Here is a 13,562-nt window from a genome sequence, read left to right as displayed (position 1 = left end):
CATAACCAGTCATGGCTGCAATTTTCAGAATCAGAATAAACTTTGTTATTGCACCGTATTACAGTACAGTAAGATTATGTTTGTACTGTTGTCTGAAAGATGGGTGGAGTGCACATTGCTGCTGCTCCTAATAGTGCGGCTACTTATTTGTTAAACAGAAAAGGGGAAAGGCCACGAGGAAAGGATAGTGGTATTACAAAAAAGATCTCTTGACACCTTGTCCTTATTAAGACACAATTGAAGACATCAAAAAAACTCTACCAGCAAGCACATTTATAGACACATTGCATATGCATTTGACAACAAGATGGTGAGATTTGTCCATGAAGCACTTCCAGATAGCCTCATAGTCCTGATAAGATGTTGATGTTAGCCAGTACAGTTCTGTTAAGCATTCACAGAAGTTCTTGGGGTGGGATGGGTTGCAGATAGAGCAGTGCCTTCCTTAGTTAACACATATCCCAGGAGAAATTTGATAAGTTGGCCTGCTTCAAGGCCGATTGGGGGAGTCAGTGTAATGAACCCCTTCTAGTTTGGACCAAAATCACCACATGAATGAAGAAAATTAAATAGTATTTATTTTCTAGGAGAGGTATTGCAGATTGGACCGGTTCTGGCGCTGATTCTGGTTTGGGTTCGGGTTCTGGTACTGGTTCCGGATCAGGGACAAGTCTATTAGATAGAGATCAGTTAGTGGTCGTGCAGGAGACTATGGAGAGCAGAAAAGTCAAATAAGAAGGACCACTAACCGTTTCAGATGATCCCGGGGGTTCTGGAGAGTGAAGAAGTCCAGACTGATCCGGACCGCTGCTGGAGGGGCTGAGTCCGGTGAGGGACTGCAGCTGGCCGCAGCGACAGATGGGTGGTGAGTCCGTTGAGCACAGAGACGTGGTCACACAAGCCTGGGTCCAAAACCAGAGAGCAGATGACAGGGGGTGCCGGAGGGGAAGACGAGGAGGCGTAGTCGTGCAGGCAAAGGTCAAAACCGAAGGCAGAAGACGTGGTAATCCAAAGGGTCGAGCGAGAGACGATGTCCAGGTAAGTCGTGGGTCCAGGAGCCGGGAGGTCAAGCCAAGAGGGAAGGACAGGAACCAGGAGCGGGACAGGAATGAGGAGACAGGTAAACTATGACAAGGGGACATGAAAGGCCATGGGGGAACAAGGCAGGATGAGTAACACGAGGTATCTACTTACAGTGAACTGTTTTCAACTACCGGGCACCAAAGAGGAGAAAGAGTGCAGCTTTTAAAGGGTGAGAGAGACATGTGCAGCCAGTTGAGTTCAATCAGCTGCTGCTGGCTGCGGTGAAGACAAAACTAAACAACCGTGACATCACCCTCAACCAGCATGCAAAGAAGACAAACTAAAACTCACGCATATATAAATAAACATTACCTGAGTGGACAGAATAAATGAAACTTACAGAAAAGATCTATTGCAAACTTTAAAGAGTGAACAGGGTGACAGAAAATATAATCTATGGGACGTGATTCGTGACAGTCAGATTCAGATAAGCCACAGTTGTTGATTTTTTTCAGGCAGCCTGTTATTTCTCATTAGCCTTGAGTTCTGCTGGTACTTTCAATGATCCAAAATGGCCATATTTGTGGGCCTTCCACTGGTCTGTGCTTATTAACTCCCTCCAAGTTCATCCCCAAAATGCTGGCGAGTCGCAAGTGACCGGCGATTCTTACAAATCGCTTCCATCTTACGTTTGAGCTCATAAGTCAGCTGATTTTGAGTTCTTGAAGCATGAACCAAACCTTCACATACGCTCGGCAGCTTTGCCATGGCCGAAACTGCTGCCGCTGTCTTCTTCAATAGCTGATAACATAGGTATCCGACAGTGCCAAAAAGCAGAAACCCTGATATCACGATTCCAATTACATAAATCTTAGGCATCCTCCTGAGACAATACGGAAAGGCACATCAACTTCCATCATGACGTACCCTGCCATGTGTGTATCACTGGGGCATGAGGGTTCTCCAAGACCCTGTCACTTGGTTGAATTTTTTTTTTATCAATTGCATTGAAAGTCCAGCTGACCAGATCAATGACAGTAGTTTACTTTGGGTCTGAATAGATTTGCTAGCAATAAGCAGTCTAAAACACAACTTAATTGTTAACAAATAGCTTTGTTCTCATTTTAGTTTGTTTCTGAACTGTTCATGTTATGCTGGAGCCTCAATTCTCCAGCTTTAAGGCTCCAGTATAGTCGAGCGTACGTAAGTCCGCGGAGGTCAGCGCGCAACAGATTAGAATCGAAGCGGACGCCCGCAGGGCATGTCCATACAAAGCTCAATTTTTACGATCGCATACGCGTACTCGTACTCGGTGTCACACAATAAACTGTTCAGTGATGGACTGTTTTATATGCGACACTAATGTATTAAATTCCCCTTCTTCATCCCTGGTCTGATTTAATGGCCTTTTTTTTTTTTTTGCAAAGAGGCAAGCGATCTATTCCTCCTTGTCTTTTGACACCATGACTGAAATGGTGAGAAATGAAAGAATTTGTCACAAGCGAATTAAAATCAGGTCCAGCGTGGCTGCGGGAAGGTCTGGAGATTTCCTGGTGGGCTGGTCTGATGTGTGGGCTGCAGGACCAGCACTCCCTGGTTTGTTTGTATTTTTTAGAACTTTTTATTAACAACATATAAGAACACCACTGTGGCTGGGGTTGCCAGCTCTCTCTTTTTTTTATTTTTGCGACCTGGCAATCAATCCAGTAGGCATGTCAGCAAATGACCAATCAACGACCTCAATTGGTCCCGAAGGTAAACGCCACTTGCCTACGGAGCTGGTCTGCAGCCGCTCAGGGTGGACGCTCGAGTATGAAGTCTCAACCCTCTGTGGACAGTGTGCATCGAGTACATGGGGATAAAGGTCTGCTTGAGTATACTGGAGCCTTTAGGCACTTGGAAATTCCCTCATTTTTCAAGCACGCAGTGCTTCCTCTGGTGACGTCATCACCATTTTAATTCACCATTCGTTTCTGGTTTAAAAAAAAAACAAACGGATTAAAAGCTTGCTCTGCATTATATACCTTCTGTAGTTATCATTTGAATTCATTACTTTCCTGCCATGGTGTCTGTATTTTTCCAGATCAGTTTCTATCAAGTTTTCACAAAGCTGTCAGTTTTTCAAAAACAAAGTGAATTTCAACTCAATTTTTAAAGCTCCGTTCCTTATGTAGCATATCTAGAAGCATGTTTAGCATCGTGTACAGGTTGTAATCTTCAAATACAATGAGATTTGATGTGCTTAACAGCATCAGCAACCATCTTTTGAAGACCTGTGGTGCTGGAGGAGAGGTTCTCCATTTCCAGATATTATGTTTTTCTGGCTTTATCTTAGTAGACTTAAAAATAGTGTTCTTTAGAGATGTTTCGTTGTATTCCTGTTGTTCACAGCTTCGATTTGATACCCCACATGTTATGGTTTTCTTTTTAGCTATCTGGGTATGTATAGTTCTAACGTTGTGACCTTGGGCGTATATTTGACCTCAAGGTCAAATCACAAGAAAATGCATTACATTTTGTAAAGAACAACAAGTGCAACAAATCTAGAAAATTTTAAAGTGAAAGACTGTTTAATTTATGACTTTTTAAAATGAAATATGTTCCATAATCTGCATAATAAATCTGCATATTAATCTGCATAAAATGTAAACCGTACTTTAACTAAATATTTTAATATATTTAATACTCAGAGTCAGTCAGAGTCAGAGATTCTTTATTGTCATTCGCACCTCATGTGGTACATGTGGTGGAGCGAAATTATGAACACAGGGTCCCAGTTATATCCAACAATAAAATGTAAAAGAAAAACAGTAATAACATCTAAGATATGAACTAAGAAAAACATCAACTAAATATACACTAAGCACTCATAACATAAAAACATTGAACATTAGCACAAACATGAACATGAGTCTGTGAGCAGATGTGCACGCATGAACACATCAACATTGAAACAGATCAGCAGCAACATGAAACAGATCAGCAGCAACATGAAACAGATCAGCAGCAACATGAAACAGATCAGCAGCAACATGATGTGATTTTTTTCACAGTGATTATTCTGGTTAGAGATTCATGAGTCTAACAGCCTCAGGGTAAAAGCTGTTCCTCAGTTTAGTGGTTCTACACTTAATGCTCCTCAACCTCCTTCCTGAGGGGAGTGGGGCAAAAAGTGTGTGTGCTGGGTGAGTGGGGTCCTTCATGATGCAGGTGGCCCTCTTCCTGCATCTGGAGGTGTAGATGTCTGTGATGGTGGGGAGACTGATTCCAACAGATTTCTGTGCAGCCTTCACCACTCTCTGCAAAGCTTTTCTTTCTGCAGCTGTGCAGCCTCCATGCCACACATTGATGCTCGAGCACAGGATGCTCTCCACTGCACACCTGTAGAAGGAGGTGAGGACTGAGCTTCCCAGACCAGCTCGCCTCAGCCGTCTGAGGAAGTAGAGTCTCTGATGAGCTTTCTTGATCAGGCTGGTGGTGTTGTTGCTCCAGCTGAAGTTGTCATTCATGTGTACACCCAAGTACTTGTAGCTGGAGACCACTTCCACCGCAGATCCTCTTATGTTCAGGGGGGTGTAGGTGTTTTTGTTCCTTCTGAAGTCCACAATCATCTCCTTTGTCTTCTTCACATTGATGTGAAGGTTATTCTCTTTGCAACAGCTCTCCAGGTGTTCCACCTCTTGCCTGTAGCTGGACTCATCATTGTTTGTGATGCATCCCACCACCGCTGTATCATCTGCAAACTTTACAATGTAACAGTCTGAATGGGTAGCTGCACAATCATATGTGAGCAGAGTAAACAGGAGGGGGCTCAACACACATCCCTGAGGAGAGCCAGTGCTGAGGGTTATGGTGGAGGAGGAGAAGTTGTGGATCCTAACTGACTTTGGTCTGTTTGTTAAGAAGTCTAGTACCCAGTTGCAAATCGAGGGGCGTAGTCCTAGTGTAAATGGTTTGTCCATCAGGGTTTGGGTGATAATGGTGTTGAAGGCAGATGTGAAGTCCACAAAGAGCATACGGACGTAAGAGTTTTTCTGCTCCAGGTGGTTGAGCGCAGTGTGGACCACAGAGGAGATTGCATCCTCTGTTGATCGGTTCTCGCGGTATGCATACTGATGAGGGTCCTCGTTGATGTTGATGGTTGTTTTGATGTGAGTCATGACCAGTTTTTCGAAGCATTTAGCGACTATCAAGGTGAGGGCCACTGGCCGATAGTCATTCAGACCAGTCACTGTAGAGCTTTTTGTGACTGGGATGATGGTGGCAGTCTTAAGGCAGGTTAGAACTGTCTCCAGGGTAAGTGAGGAGTTAAAAATGCCTGCCAGCACCTCACAGAGCTGATTGGGACATTCTTTCAACACTTTTCCGGGGATGTTGTCTGGGCCGATTGACTTGTGCGGATTAATCCTCCTGAAAGTACTCCTTACTTCTGCTGAGGTCACGCTGAGATGCTCTTCATCCAGTGGTGAGGTGAGTCTGGTGCTGGGTGGTCTGTTCGGGTCTTCAAAGCGTGCATAGAACTTGTTGAGGGCATCAGGCAGAGATGGGTCTTTGGGGCATTGTTTACTCCTGCCTTTATAATCTGTTATGAACTTAATGCCCCTCCACATGCTCCGAGGGTCTTGTGAGATGAATTGACCCTCGATCCTCTGTGCATATGTGGCCTTGGCTTTCTTAATACCAGCAACCATCTCTTTCCTTGTCCTACTCAGCTCCTCTGAGCTTCCTATTATATTCTGTGTAATATCAACATTTGCTTGTGTTTTGTTTCTATATTATTGGTATTTTCTTATAAAAATGTCAGCTTGTCTGCTTAGCTGCATTTTCGATCACAGTTTTTAAACTGAGTCCCACTGATTTCCTCTTGCCTTAAGTTTCATAATTAGTGACACATTTTACCCTGTAGATTTGGTTGTACTCAACGTATCATATTTTGTTGTACTACATATAATACATATCGTAATACATATAATATTTGGTTGTTCTCAACGTATCATTTTTGTTATACTACATATAATACATATGGTATTTGTTTGTTCTCAAAGTATATTTTTTGTTGTATTACATATAATACATATCATAATACATATCATATTTGATTGTTCTCAACATATCATATTTTGTTGTACTACATATAATACATATCGCAATACATATGGTATTTGGTTGTTCTCAGTGTATCATATTTTGTTGTACTACATATAATACATATCGTAATGCAAATGGTATTTGGTTGTTCTCAACGTATATTATTTTGTTGTACTACATATAATACATATCGTAATACATATGGTATTTGTTTGTTCTCAACCTATCATATTTTGTTGTACTACATATAATACATATTGTAATACATATCATATTTGATTGTTCTCACCATATCATATTTTGTTGTACTACATATAATACATATTGCAATACATATGGTATTTGGTTGTTCTCAACGTATATTATTTGGTTGTACTACATATAATACATATCGTAATACATATGGTATTTGGTTGTTCTCAGTGTATCATCTGGAATCTGGAAAGACTAAAATAAGCTCAGGAGATGACAGATGATAAATCATTGACACAACTTCACAAGCAATAAATAATCAAAATATAAAACAAACAAATACATTATAATATGGCAACATACGAAGACTCAGAGTTTAAAATATACAATGTTGAAGATGCGATTGATACAAATTTTTTTCCCTGAAATAAAAAACTGTGAATATTATAATGAAGAACAGTTTAATGATATCAATATAACTAATGGAGGTCTCTCTATTATCCACTTTAACAGTAGAAGTTTAAATGCAAATATATCCAAAATAACAGATTATTTAAAACAGGTAAACAGAACCTTTACAATAATAGCACTGTCAGAGACATGGCTCAACGATGAAAACACAACTAACGTTCACATGGAAGGGTATGAATTATATCATGTGAACAGAAGCAACAAAAGAGGTGGTGGAGTGGCTCTATTTGTTAAAAATGAAATAAAATGTAAATTAATTAATGAAATGTCAATAGTTGTTGATAATATCATGGAAATAATAACAATAGAAATAATAAACAAGAATGATAAAAACATATTAATAAGTTGTGTATATCGATCTCCAGGATCAAATATAGAAATATTCACTGATAAAATCGTACAACTATTGGACAAGAGTTTTAATAAAAACATTTTTTTGTGTGGAGACTTTAATATTGACCTGGGAAATAAAACAGATTCAAATAACATCAGTACATTTACAAATTCATTGTATAGTTTAAATCTTTATCCGTTAATATCAAAACCAACAAGAATTACAACTCATAGTGCTACAATAATCGATAATATTTTCACAAATGTAACAAATGGGGATGTGATGGGAGGTATTTTGATGAGTGATTTGAGTGATCACTTACCAGTTTTCATGATTTATAAAAATGATCAAAGCATTACAAAAGAAATTACAATTAAGAAAAAAACAATAAACACATCAAAAAAAGCAATGGACAAATTAAAAGATGATTTACATAAACAAAGCTGGAAAGACGTGTATGTTGATGATGTGAATAGATCATATGATGAGTTTATGAATATTTTGGGAGCTCTGTATGAAAAGAATTGTGTGCAAAATAATTATACAAAGAGAAATGTTGTTGACCAACCATGGATGATGAAAGGGTTGAGAAATGCTTGTAAAAAAAAGAATTATTTGTATACATGTTTCTTGAAATTGAGAACACAAGAGGCTGAAGAGAAATATAAGAAGTATAAAAATAAATTAGTAGGGATTATAAGGAAACACAAGAAGGAATATTATAGTGATTTATTAAATAAAAGTAATGGTGATATGAAAGCAACATGGCGAGTAATAAATAATGTTCTGAAAATTCATAAAGCAAAAACAGGTATTTCACAATATTTTTTGAAGGATGACGATGAAATCCATGATGAAAATGAAATTGTAAATGGATTTAATCATCATTTTGTGAACGTTGGATCAAGCCTTGCAGCTAAAATACCAAAAGTAAACAATAATGTGAACCATTCAGTTATAAGTTGTGACAACAGTATTTTTCTTAATGGAACTGACAAAGAAGAAATAATGAATGTAGTAAAAAATCTTACAGATAAGAGATCAAAAGACTGGGTGGACATGGATATGATGTTTGTAAAGGACATAATGAGTTATGTTATCGAGCCGTTTACATATATTTGTAATTTATCATTTTCAAAAGGAATATTTCCAGACAATATGAAAGTAGCAAAGGTAGTTCCTCTCTTTAAAAATGGTGATAAATGTGTGTTCAATAATTATAGACCAATATCCTTATTACCACAATTCTCAAAAATTCTAGAAAAACTGTTTGTGACAAGATTAGATAAATTTATTACTAAACAAAACATTCTAAGTAGCAGTCAGTATGGGTTTAGAGCAAAAAACTCTACATCAATGGCTCTCATGGAAATAATGGAACAAATAACTACTTCTGTCGATCAAAAACAGTATTGTGTTAGTATTTTTGTTGATTTAAAAAAAGCATTTGATACTATTGACCACACTATTCTCCTTGAAAAATGAAATAAATATGGTATAAGAGGACCAGCATTACACTGGGTATCTAGCTATTTAAAAGATTGGAAACAGTTTGTACAAATAAATGGTGTAAGATCTGACTTGTGCAATATCACTTGTGGAGTTCCTCAAGGCTCTGTACTTGGACCAAAGTTATTTATTTTATATGTGAATGACTTAGTGAATGTATCAGGACTCCTCAAATGTGTCCTTTTTGCAGATGACACCACATTTTTTTGTTTGGGTAAAGATGTAAAACGGATGTTGGAACTGATGAAGACAGAATTTGATAAAATACAAACTTGGTTTAAACTTAATAAATTATCATTAAATTGAGATAAAACTAAATACATGATATTTAGTAACAAAAAGAGAACTGTTGATGATCCATTTAAAATTGAGGGTGTTGAGATTTGTAGAGTTAATGAGATGAAATTTTTGGGTGTAATCATTGATGAACAGCTAACATGGAAAAATCACATAGATTCTGTAAGAATAAAAATATATAAATCTATTGCAGTACTATACAAAGTCAGGGAATTATTAAATGATAAAGCTCTGTACATGTTGTATAACACAATCATTGTTCCACATTTAATCTATTGCATTGATGTTTGGGGGAAAGCGTGTAAAACTTTTACAAAACCTATTTTTATTTTACAGAAAAGAGCTGTAAGAATCATCACCAGAAAGCATTACTGTCACCCATCAAGCACATTATTTTATCAACTGAAGTTATTGAAGTTCCATGATTTGGTAGATTATAGTATTTTATCAGTTATGTATAGGGCTCAAAATAACACATTACCATTAAATATCCAAAGAAATTTTGTTAAAAGACAAAGTTGTTATAATCTTAAGGGGATAGAGATATTTGTCAAACCAAAATTCAGAACTAGTCTGAAGGGAAGGTCTACCTCAATCCAAGGAGTTGGATTGTGGAATGGTCTAGAGAGTGATGTAAAAAAATGTCAAGTCAATGTGTACATTTAAGAAAAAGATCAAATCTAGATTGTTAAAAAAGTATATATGAAGTAGCTTAGTGTGTGTTTCGTATTAGAATTAGAAAAATTAGAAAGTTATTCATTTTGTTCTGTTACTTGAAAATTATTATGTCTGAAATAATTGTTTGAAAAAGGGGCAGATAAAATAAGATTTTTTCTTCTTTCTGCTGCCTTTCATTTTAATTTTTTTTGTATCTTTTTATATATTGTTATGGAATTGTTTTGTACTTTTTTAAAATGAATAAACTTCATACCATATTTTGTTGTACTACATATAATACATATCGTAATGCAAATGGTATTTGGTTGTTCTCAACGTATATTATTTGGTTGTACTACATATAATACATATCGTAATACATATGGTATTTGGTTTTTCTCAGTGTATCATATTTTGTTGTACTACATGTAATACATATCGTAATGCATATGGTATTTGGTTGTTCTCAGTGTATCATATTTTGTTGTACTACATATAATACATATCGTAATACAAATGGTATTTGGTTGTTCTCAGTGTATCATATTTTGTTGTACTACATATAATACATATCGTAATACAAATGGTATTTGGTTGTTCTCAGTGTATCATATTTTGTTATACTACATATAATACATATCGTAATACAAATGGTATTTGGTTGTTCTCAACGTATATTATTTTGTTGTACTACATATAATACATATCATAATACATATGGTATTTGGTTGTTCTCAACGTATCATATTTTGTTATACTACATATAATACATATCATAATACATATCGCATTTAATTGTTCTCAATGTATCATAACAAATGAGGTATCATTTTTGAGGTAATATCAAATGAAGTCTGCAGTCTAAGCTGTTCTCTGTAAATTTCCTAAAAAAAAAAGTCTTGCACTGATGACGGATGTCCTGACTGAACTAAAGAACTTGTCAGAGTTTCTTCAGAACATGAAGGCCACACTCCCAAAAGCCCATGAGATCATGACAATGTATGTCAAACCATTGAAAGCCTCTGTTCATACCCAGGACAACATGTAGTTGAAGCTAGCCAGGCAGAGGAAGAGGTGAATGCAATTTAAAGGAGTACAGTTCAGAGTTGGCAGGTCTCCCATCATTGACTCTGCACAGTTTGTTCAAGCATTGGCAGAGTTTGAAAGACAGAGTCTTTACACCTGCAGCTAATAAAGTACAGGTCAGTGTCACAGCCAACAGAAAAGAGACTTAGAGCAGACTTCTAAATCAAATGGCAGTCCTTAACCTGACAAGTGAGACAATGATAATCCCCCACATGGAGAATATGAGGGAAGGTCTTTTTGCCATCTCCTACATCTAAATGCACATGAGACCCACCTTTGATTCATTGAGTATAAGGCAAGTAGAGGAAGAAGCATTCCTAACAAGAAGAAGAAATTGCTTGTGGCAGTGGATACATTGTCAGCAAGTAATGTAGACTGTGAGTGTGGATTCAGTACCATGAACAATATCATCACTGAGAACAGGAGCAAACTGACTACCAAGAATGCTGCAAACCTCCTCTTTGTCAGCTCAGTTGGACCACCATGCATGCAATGAGACCCAATGCCGTATGTGAAGACCTGGCTGGGCAAAGGAAGAAAAGCAGCTCATGCAACAAGTGGCATGTCATGCCAACACTCTGAAGAGGACAACCACTTTAGGCCTGTGTGGAAAATATTTTAGGTGTTATGTTTTGAAGAGGCAACACACACTTTTCTTAGAAGTGCAAAAAAACCTAAATATATGATGGTGAACTTGGAGTCATAAAAGTACAAAATACATGAGTGAGTTAAAACAACTCATTTCTTACTCAACAAGATGATGTAATACATGTAAACAGTATGCTCAGATTCATGTGGTCACTTTGTCCTCTTCAGAAGTCTCTGATAGTTGTGAGATGTTTCTTCTCTCCAACTTTCTAGATGGTGTCCATGTTGTTGAGTTGTGTTTGGAAGCTGCCTCCTCATTGTTTTAAGCTTACTTTGAGCTCGGTGTGTAATTATAGTCATTTGCGTTGAGTGTCAGCATTAACGCTGCACAGTGTCGGCTGCTAATAACACGCTTTGATGAGGCTGAGCGCCGCTGCTGCTGCTGCCGTGAAGGACTTTGAATGGTCTCCCACGCAGATGTTTGCCTGTTGGTGTGTTGGAGAAGAAGTTTAGGCAGAACAAGCACTTTTCGAAACGTCAACGGAAACCTCAGTAAACAGGGCAGGTTCAGACACACATTACCTCACTCACTCCGAGGTTTGTCTCGTTTTAAAGAAGTGGTTGAATTCATTTTTCAGCACTGATATTATCACGTGCGCACGCACACACACACACACACGCTTGTGTCTCCTGAACTATTCCTGTCATCGCACTCAGATTTCAATTATACTTTAAAAGTTGGTTAATGAGCTGCAATTTGCAGGAATCGTTTTCTATCTACTGTGTTTGCATAAGAATGTGCGTGTGTGTGCGTGCGTTCGTGTGTGCGTGTTCATAAAACATGTGTAGCTCACCTCCCCTTTGACAACCCTTCCAGGCTCATTAAAATTGTTTTCCACGTTGTGAAGCAATTTTCTTTTTCAGTGATCATGTTTTTGTGTGTGTGTTTGTGTGTGTGTGTGTGCGTGCGTGCGGGTGTGTGTGTGTGTGTGTGTGAGACAGATAGGAGGGGATAAGGGAGATTGTGGAGTAATAGACAATGAGAGATGAATGGTTTTTGTGTACTCTACTCCATCTTGTTCATTTTAACTTAGCCAGTTTTTTTTATTGTTGTTGTTTTATTTTTTTATGTCGTTCGTGCAGCTTATTTATTTCTTGTGATTGGAAACGCAGACATGTGTGACCAAAAAACACATAAAACAAGCTGCTTCAATCTGCAGTGTGAAATGTCTGATTAATCCCTTTGGGTTTTTTTTCGTTGATAATTAAAGTGGTGATTGTGAACACATGCAGGGACCACATTTATGCATGTTCATTTTTAAAGTCTGTTTCTCTACGTAAACTGTTCATGGACTCACTGATGAACACACAGCCGGGCCTGGCCAGCTGGGTCTGGATGTTAGTGTTCAGTGGAGCTGTGTGCGTTCAGTCAGATGGACTGCATCGCCCCGGTGCTCCATATGGGACCCTCCTGTCTGCGCTGCACAGCACGGCTGCAGCCGCTGCAGGCGATGACAGGGTGGGGGTTATGGGGGCATCAAAACTATCTCTTGGTTGGTTTGGAGTTTATTTAGCATAAATCCAAATTTAGAAAGCTAGACATCTAGAGTTGTTGCTTTGTATAATTCATTCCTACAGACTGAAAACAAGGATTTCATTGAAAAATTATTTTTTTTTAGGTTTGTCTATTTATTATTGTTGTTGTGCATATTAGTTTCTCCCTGTGCTTTTAAAAGTCAGAAACTTCACATGAAAATAGTTACTGAGCAAAAAACATTTAAACTACCTTTATTTTTTTTGTCCCAAGCAGTCAGACTGGTGTAATATATAAAAGTAATTTTGTAGTTGATCATCTTTCTGGAGGGCGACACAGTGGATCAGTTGGTAGAGCTGCTGCCTCTCAGCGAGACGGTCGCCCGTATGAATCCCGGTCCGGAGGCCTTTCTGGGTGGAGTTTGCATGTTCTCTCCATGCATGGGTGGGTTTTCTCCAGGTACTCCAGTTTCCTCCCACAGACCAAAAACATGCATGTTAGTCTGATTGGTAACTCTAAATTGTCTCTAGGTGTGAGAGATCGTTTGTCTCTATGTGTCCCTGAGATGGACTGGAGACCTGTCCAGGGTGTCCCCTGCCTCTCACATGTGAGCCCCAGTGGCACAGGTGACCTAAAAAGGAAGAAGTGGGTAAAAGAGGATGGATGGATGGATGGATTGATGGATGGATGGATTGATGGATGGATGGATGGATCGATTGATTGATGGATTGATGCATTGATGGATGGATGGATGGATGGATGGATGGATGGATGGATGGATGG

General features: G+C 38.3%; 2 protein-coding genes across 2 annotated transcripts in view; both read left to right on the top strand.

The window, feature by feature from the left end:
- The window catches only part of fermt1 (FERM domain containing kindlin 1), a gene marked incomplete at its 5' end in the record, with an annotated part of 928,370 nt that overhangs the window by 449,400 nt on the left and 465,408 nt on the right, over positions 1–13,562 (top strand).
- The window catches only part of pak5 (p21 protein (Cdc42/Rac)-activated kinase 5), a 117,953-nt gene that overhangs the window by 99,732 nt on the left and 4,659 nt on the right, over positions 1–13,562 (top strand). The window lies entirely within an intron of this gene.

Source organism: Nematolebias whitei, chromosome 12 (assembly GCF_014905685.2).
Source record: "Nematolebias whitei isolate Nwh7 chromosome 12, NemWhi1, whole genome shotgun sequence".
Classification (NCBI taxonomy): domain Eukaryota; kingdom Metazoa; phylum Chordata; class Actinopteri; order Cyprinodontiformes; family Rivulidae; genus Nematolebias; species Nematolebias whitei.
This window is presented reverse-complemented; position numbering and strand designations above follow the sequence as displayed.